Source organism: Panulirus ornatus, chromosome 4 (genome assembly GCF_036320965.1).
Source record: "Panulirus ornatus isolate Po-2019 chromosome 4, ASM3632096v1, whole genome shotgun sequence".
Taxonomy (NCBI): Eukaryota; Metazoa; Arthropoda; class Malacostraca; order Decapoda; family Palinuridae; genus Panulirus; species Panulirus ornatus.
Genome location: NC_092227.1, coordinates 27,669,364 through 27,676,863, shown reverse-complemented (window position 1 = coordinate 27,676,863; position 7,500 = coordinate 27,669,364).

The following is a 7,500-nucleotide window of genomic DNA, read 5'->3' as shown; positions in this document are numbered from 1 at the left end:
TTGACCCTCAACCCTACTGTACCTAATAACCTTGCTCTTATTCACATTTACTCTTAACTTTTTTCTTTCACACACTTTACCAAACTCAGTCACTAGCTTCTGCAGTTTCTCACATGAATCAGCCACCAGCGCTGTATCATCAGCGAGCAACAACTGACTCACTTCCCAAGCTCTCTCATCCACAACAGACTTCATACTTGCCCCTCTTTCCAAAACTCTTGCATTCACCTCCCTAACAACCCCATCCATAAACAAATTAAACAACCATGGAGACATCACACACCCCTGCCACAAACCTACATTCACTGAGAACCAATCACTTTCCTCTCTTCCTACACGTACACATGCCTTACATCCTCGATAAAAACTTTTCACTGCTTCTAACAACTTGCCTCCCACACCATATATTCTTAATACCTTCCACAGAGCATCTCTATCAACTCTATCATATGCCTTCTCCTGATCCATAAATGCTACATACAAATCCATTTGATTTTCTAAGTATTTCTCACATACATTCTTCAAAGCAAACACCTGATCCACACATCCTCTACCACTTCTGCCCCTCTTTCCAAAACTTTTGCATTCACCTCCCTAACAACCCTATCCATAAACAAATTAAACAACCATGGAGACATCACACACCCCTGCCGCAAACCTACATTCGCTGAGAACCAATCACTTTCCTCTCTTCCTACACGTACACATGCCTTACATCCTCGATAAAAACTTTTCACTGCTTCTAACACCTTGCCTCCCACACCATATATTCTTAATACCTTCCGCAGAGAATCTCTATGAACTCTACCATATGCCTTCTCCAGATCCATAAATGCTACATACAAATCCATTTGCTTTTTTAAGTATTTCTCACATCCATTCTTCAAAGCAAACACCTGATTCACACATCCTCTACCTCTTCTGAAGCCACACTGCTCTTCCCCAATCTGATGCTCTGTACATGCCTTCACCCTCTCAATCAATATCCTCTCATATAATTTACCAGGAATACTCAACAGACTTATACCTCTGTAATTTGAGCACTCACTCTTATCCCCTTTGCCTTCGCACAATGGAACTATGCACTCATTCCGCCAATCCTCAGGCACCTCACCATGAGTCATACATACATTAAATAAGCTTACCAACCAGTCAACAATACAGTCACCCCCTTTTTTAATAGATTCCACTGCAATACCATCCAAACCTGCTGCCTTGCCGGCTTTCATCTTCCGCAAAGCTTTTGCTACCTCTCCTCTGTTTACTAAATCATTTTCCCTAACCCTCTCACTTTGCACACCACCTCGACCAAAACACCCTATATATGCCACTGTATCATCAAACACATTCAACAAACCTTCAAAATACTCACTCCATCTACTTCTGACTTGACCACTATTTGTTATCACCTCCCCATTAGCCCCCTTCACTGAAGTTCCCATTTCCTCCCTTGTCTTACGCACTTTATTTACCTCCTTCCAGAACATCTTTTTATTCTCCCTAAAATTTAATGATACTCTCTCACCCCAACTCTCATTTGCTTTCTTTTTCACCTCTTGCACCTTTCTCTTGACCTCCTGTCTCTTTCTTTTATACATCTCCCACTCATTTGCATTTTTCCCTGCAAAAGTCGTCCAAATGCCTCTCTCTTCTCTTTCACTAATAATCTTACTTCTTCATCCCACCACTCACTACCCTTTCTATCAACCCACCTCCCACTCTTCTCATGCTACAAGCATCTTTTGCGCAATCCATCACTGATTCCCTAAATACATCCCATTCCTCCCCCACTCCCCTTCCCTCCTTTGTTCTCACCTTTTTTTTATTCTGTACTCAGTCTCTCCTGGTACTTCCTCACACAAGTCTCCTTCCCAAGCTCACTAACTCTCACCACCCTCTTCACCCCAACATTCACTCTTCTTTTCTGAAACCCCATACAAATCTTCACCTTCGCCTCCACAAGATAATGATCAGACATCCCTCCAGTTGCACCCCTCAGCACATTAACATCGAAAAGTCTATATATATATATATATATATATATATATATATATATATATATATATATATATATATATATATATATATATATATATATATATATATATATATATATATATATATATATATATATATATATATATATATATATATATATATATATATATATATATATATATATATATATATATACACACACAGACATATACATATATACACATGTACATAATTCATACTGTCTGCCCTTATTCATTCCCGTCGCCACCCCGCCACACATGAAATGACAACCTCCTTCCCCCGGATGTACACGAGGTAGCACTATGAAAAGGCAACAAAGGCCACATTCGTTCACATTCAGTCTCTATTTGTCATGTATAATGGAACGAAACCACAGCTCCCTTTCCACACCTGGGCACCACAAAACTTTCCATGGTCTACGCCAGACGCTTCTCATGATCTGGTACAATCCATTGATAACACGTCGACACGATTATACCACATTGTTCTAATTCACTCTATTCTTTGCACGCCTTTCACCCTCCTGCCTGTTCAGGCCCCAATCACTCAAAATCCGTTTTCAGTCCATGATTCCACCTCCAATTATGTCTCCCACTTCTCCTCGTTCCCTCCACCTCTGACACACATATCCTTTTTGTTAATCTTTCCTCACTCATTCTCTCTTTGTGACCAAACCATTTCAAAACACCCTCTTCTGCTCTCTCAACCACACTTTTTTTCTTACCACACATCTCTCTTAACCTTTCATTACTTACTCTGTCAAACCATTTCACTCCACATATTGTCCTTAAACATCTCATTTCCAGCATATCCACCCTTCTTCGCACAACACTAACGATAGCCCACGCCTCGCAACCGTATAGCTTTGTTGGAATCACTATTCCTTCAAACATACCCATTTTCCTTTCCGAGAAAACGTTCTCGCCTTCCATATATTCTTCAACGCTTCCAGAACTTTCGCCCCCTCCCCCACCCTATGAATCACTTAAGCTTCCATGGTTCCATCTGCTGCCAAGTCCACTCCCAAATATCTAATACACTTCACTCCCTCCAGTTTTTTTCCATTCAAACTTACCTCCCAGTTCACTTTTTCCTCAAGCCTACATTACGTAATAACCTTGCTCTTTTTCACATTTACTCCTAGCTTTCTTGTTTCACATACTTTACCAAAGCCAGTCACCAGCTTCCGCAGTTTCTCACCCGAATCATCCATCAACTCTGTATCATCAGCGAACAACAACTGACTCACTTTCCAAGCTGTCTCATCCACAACAGACTGCATACTTGAACCTCTCTCCAAACTTCTTGCATTCACCTCTCTAGCAACAACATCCATAAACAAATTAAACTATCATGGAGACATAAGGCACCCTTGCCGGAAACCGATACTCACTAAGAACCAATCATGGTCCTCTCTTCCTACTCGTACACAAGCCTTACATCCTCGATGAAAGCTTTTCACTGCTTCTATAAACATGCCTCCCTCACCATATATTCTTAATACCTTCCACAGAGCATCTCTATCAACTTTCTTATATGCCTCCTCCAGATCCATAAATGTTGCATACAAATCCATTTGCTTTTCTTTGTATTTCTTAGTATATATATATATATAGGGGTGAAAGAATACTTCCCACGCATTCCTCACGTGTCGTAGAAGGCGACTAGAGGGGACGGGAGCGAGGGGCCAGAAATCCTCCCCTCCTTGTATTTTAACTTTCTAAAAATGGGAAACAGAAGGAGTCACGCGGGGAGTGCTCATCCTCCTCGTAGACTCAGATTGGGGTGTCTAAATGTGTGTGGATGTAACCAAGATATGAAAAAAGGAGAGATAGGTAGTATGTTTGAGGAAAGGAACCTGGATGTTTTGGCTCTGAGTGAAACGAAGCTCAAGGGTAAAGGGGAAGAGTGGTTTGGGAATGTCTTGGGAGTAAAGTCAGGGGTTAGTGAGAGGACAAGAGCAAGGGAAGGAGTAGCAGTACTCCTGAAACAGGAGTTGTGGGAGTATGTGATAGAATGTAAGAAAGTAAATTCTCGATTAATATGGGTAAAACTGAAAGTTGATGGAGAGAGATGGGTGATTATTGGTGCATATGCACCTGGGCATGAGAAGGAAGATCATGAGAGGCAAGTGTTCTGGGAGCAGCTGAATGAGTGTGTTAGTGGTTTTGATGCACAAGACCGGCTTACAGTGATGGGTGATTTGAATGCAAAGGTGAGTAATGTGGCAGTTGAGGGAATAATTGGTATACATGGGGTGTTCTGTGTTGTAAATGGAAATGCTGAAGAGATTGTAGATTTATGTGCTGAAAAAGGACTGGTGATTGGGAATACCTGGTTTAAAAAGCGAGTTATACATAAGTATACTTATGTAAGTAGGAGAGATGACCAGAGAGCGTTATTGGATTACGTGTTAATTGACAGGCGCGCGAAAGAGAGACTTTTGGATGTTAATGTGCTGAGAGGTGGAACTGGAGGGATGTCTGATCATTATCTTGTGGAGGCTGAGGTGAAGATTTGTATGGGTTTTCAGAAAAGAAGAGTGAATGTTGAGGTGAAGAGGGTGATGAGAGCAAGTGAGCTTGGGAAGGACACTAGTGTGAGGAAGTACCAGGAGAGACTGAGTACATAATGGAAAAAGGTGAGAACAATGGAAGTAAGGGGAGTTGGGGAGGAATGGGATGTATTTAGGGAATCAGTGATGGAGTGAGCAAAAGATGCTTGTGGCATGAAAAGCGTGGGAGGTGGTAGTGAGTGGTGGGATGAAGAAGTAAGATTATTAGTGAAAGAGAAGAGAGAGGCATTTGGACGATTTTTGCAGGGAAAAAATGCAATTGAGTGGGAGATGTATAAAAGAAAGAGACAGGAGGTCAACAAGAGTTGAGGTGAGAGAGTATCATTAAATTTTAGGGAGAATAAAAAGATGCTTTGGAAGGAGGTAAATAAAGTGCGTAAGACAAGGGAGCAAATGGAAACTTCAGTGAAAGGCGCTAATGGGGAGGTGATAACAAGTAGTGGTGATGTGAGAAGGAGATGGAGTGAGTATTTTGAAGGTTTGTTGAATGTGTTTGATGATAGAGTGGCAGATATAGGATGTTTTGGTCGAGGTGGTGTGCAAAGTGAGAGGGTTAGGGAAAATGATTTGGTAAACAGAGAAGTGGTAGTAAAAGCTTTGCGGAAGATGAAAGCCGGCAAGGTAGCAGGTTTGGATGGTATTGCAGTGGAATGTATTAAAAGAGGGGGTGACTGTATTGTTGACTGGTTGGTAAGGTTATTTAATGTATGTATGACTCATGGTGAGGTGCCTGAGGATTGGCGGAATGCGTGCATAGTTCCATTGTACAAAGGCAAAGGGGATAAGAGTGAGTGCTCGTATTACAGAGGTATAAGTTTGTTGAGTATTCCTGGTAAATTATATGGGAGGGTATTGATTGAGAGGGTGAAGGCATACACAGAGCATCAGATTGGGGAAGAGGAGTGTGGTTTCAGAAGTGGTAGAGGATGTGTGGATCAGGTGTTTGCTTTGAAGAATGTATGTGAGAAATACTTAGAAAATCAAATGGATTTGTATGTAGCATTTATGGATCAGGAGAAGGCATATGATAGAGTTGATAGAGATGCTCTGTGGAAGGTATTAAGAATATATGGTGTGGGAGGCAAGTTGTTAGAAGCAGTGAAAAGTTTTTATCGAGGATGTAAGGCATGTGTACGTGTAGGAAGAGAGGAAAGTGATTGGTTCTCAGCGAATGTAGGTTTGTGGCAGGGATGTGTGATGTCTCCATGGTTGTTTAATTTGTTTATGGATGGGGTTGTTAGGGAGGTGAATGCAAAAGTTTTGGAAAGAGGGGCAAGTATGAAGTCTGTTGTGGATGAGAGAGCTTGAGAAGTGAGTCAGTTGTTGTTCGCTGATGATACAGCGCTGGTGGCTGATTCATGTAAGAAACTGCAGAAGCTGGTGACTGAGTTTGGTAAAGTGTGTGAAAGAAGAAAGTTAAGAGTAAATGTGAATAAGAGCAAGGTTATTAGGTACAGTAGGGTTGAGGGTCAATTCAACTGGGAAGTAAGTTTGAATGGAGAAATACTGGAGGAAGTAAAGTGCTTTAGATTTCTGGGAGTGGATCTGGTAGCGGATGGAACCATGGAAGCGGAAGTGAATCATAGGGTGGGGGAGGGGGCGAAAATCCTGGGAGCCTTGAAGAATGTGTGGAAGTCGAGAACATTATCTCCTAAAGCAAAAAGGCTATGTTTGAAGGAATAGTGGTTCCAACAATGTTATGTGGTTGCAAGGAGTGGGCTATGGATAGAGTTGTGCGCAGGAAAGTAGATGTGCTGGAAATGAGATGTACGAGGACAATGAGTGGTGTTAGGTGGTTTGATCGAGTAAGTAATGTAAGGGTAAGAGAGAAGTGTGAAAATAAAAAGAGCGTGGTTGAGAGAGCAGAAGAGTGTGTTTTAAAATGGTTTGGGCACATGGAGAGAATGAGTGAGAAAAGACTGACCAAGAGGATATATGTGTCGGAGGTGGAGGGAACGAGGAGAAGTGGGAGACCAAATTGGAGGTGGAAAGATGGAGTGAAAAAGATTTTGAGTGATCGGGGATTGAACATGCAGGAGGGTGAAAGGCGGGTGAGGAATAGAGTGAATTGGATCGATGTGGTATACCGGGGTCAACGTGCTCTCAATGGATTGAATCAGGTCATGTGAAGCGTCTGGGGTAAACCATGGAAAGTTGTGTGGGGCCTGGATATAGAAAGGGAGCTGTGGTTTCGGGCATTATTGCATGCCAGCTAGAGACTGAGTGTGAACGAATGGGGCCTTTGTTGTATTTTCCTAGCGCTACCTCGCACACATGAGGGGGGCGGGGGATGTTACTACATGTGTTGCGAGGTGGCGATGGGAATGAATAAAGGCAGATAGTGTGAATTGTGTGCATGGGTATATATGTATATGTTTGTGTGTGTGTATAGGTAGGTGTACATTGAGATGTATGGGTATGTATATTTGCGTGTGTGGACATGTATGTATATTCATGTGTAGGAGGGTGGGTTGGGCCATTTCTTTCGTCTCTTTCCTTGCGCTACCTCGCAAACGCGGGAGACAGCGACAAAGCAAAATGATAAATATAATAATAATAATAATAATAATAACAATGATAATGTATTTATATATATATACATATATATATATATATATATATAATATATATATATATATATATATATATATATATATATATATATATATATATATATATATATATATATATAATTATTTATTTATTTATGTATTTTGCTTTGTCGCTGTCTCCCGCGTTAGCGAGGTAGCGCAAGGAAACAGACGAAAGAATGGCCCAACCCGCCCACATACCCATGTATATACATACATGTCCACACACGCACAATATACATACCTATACATCTCAATGTACACATATATATACACACACAGACATATACATATATATAGACATGTACAAAATTT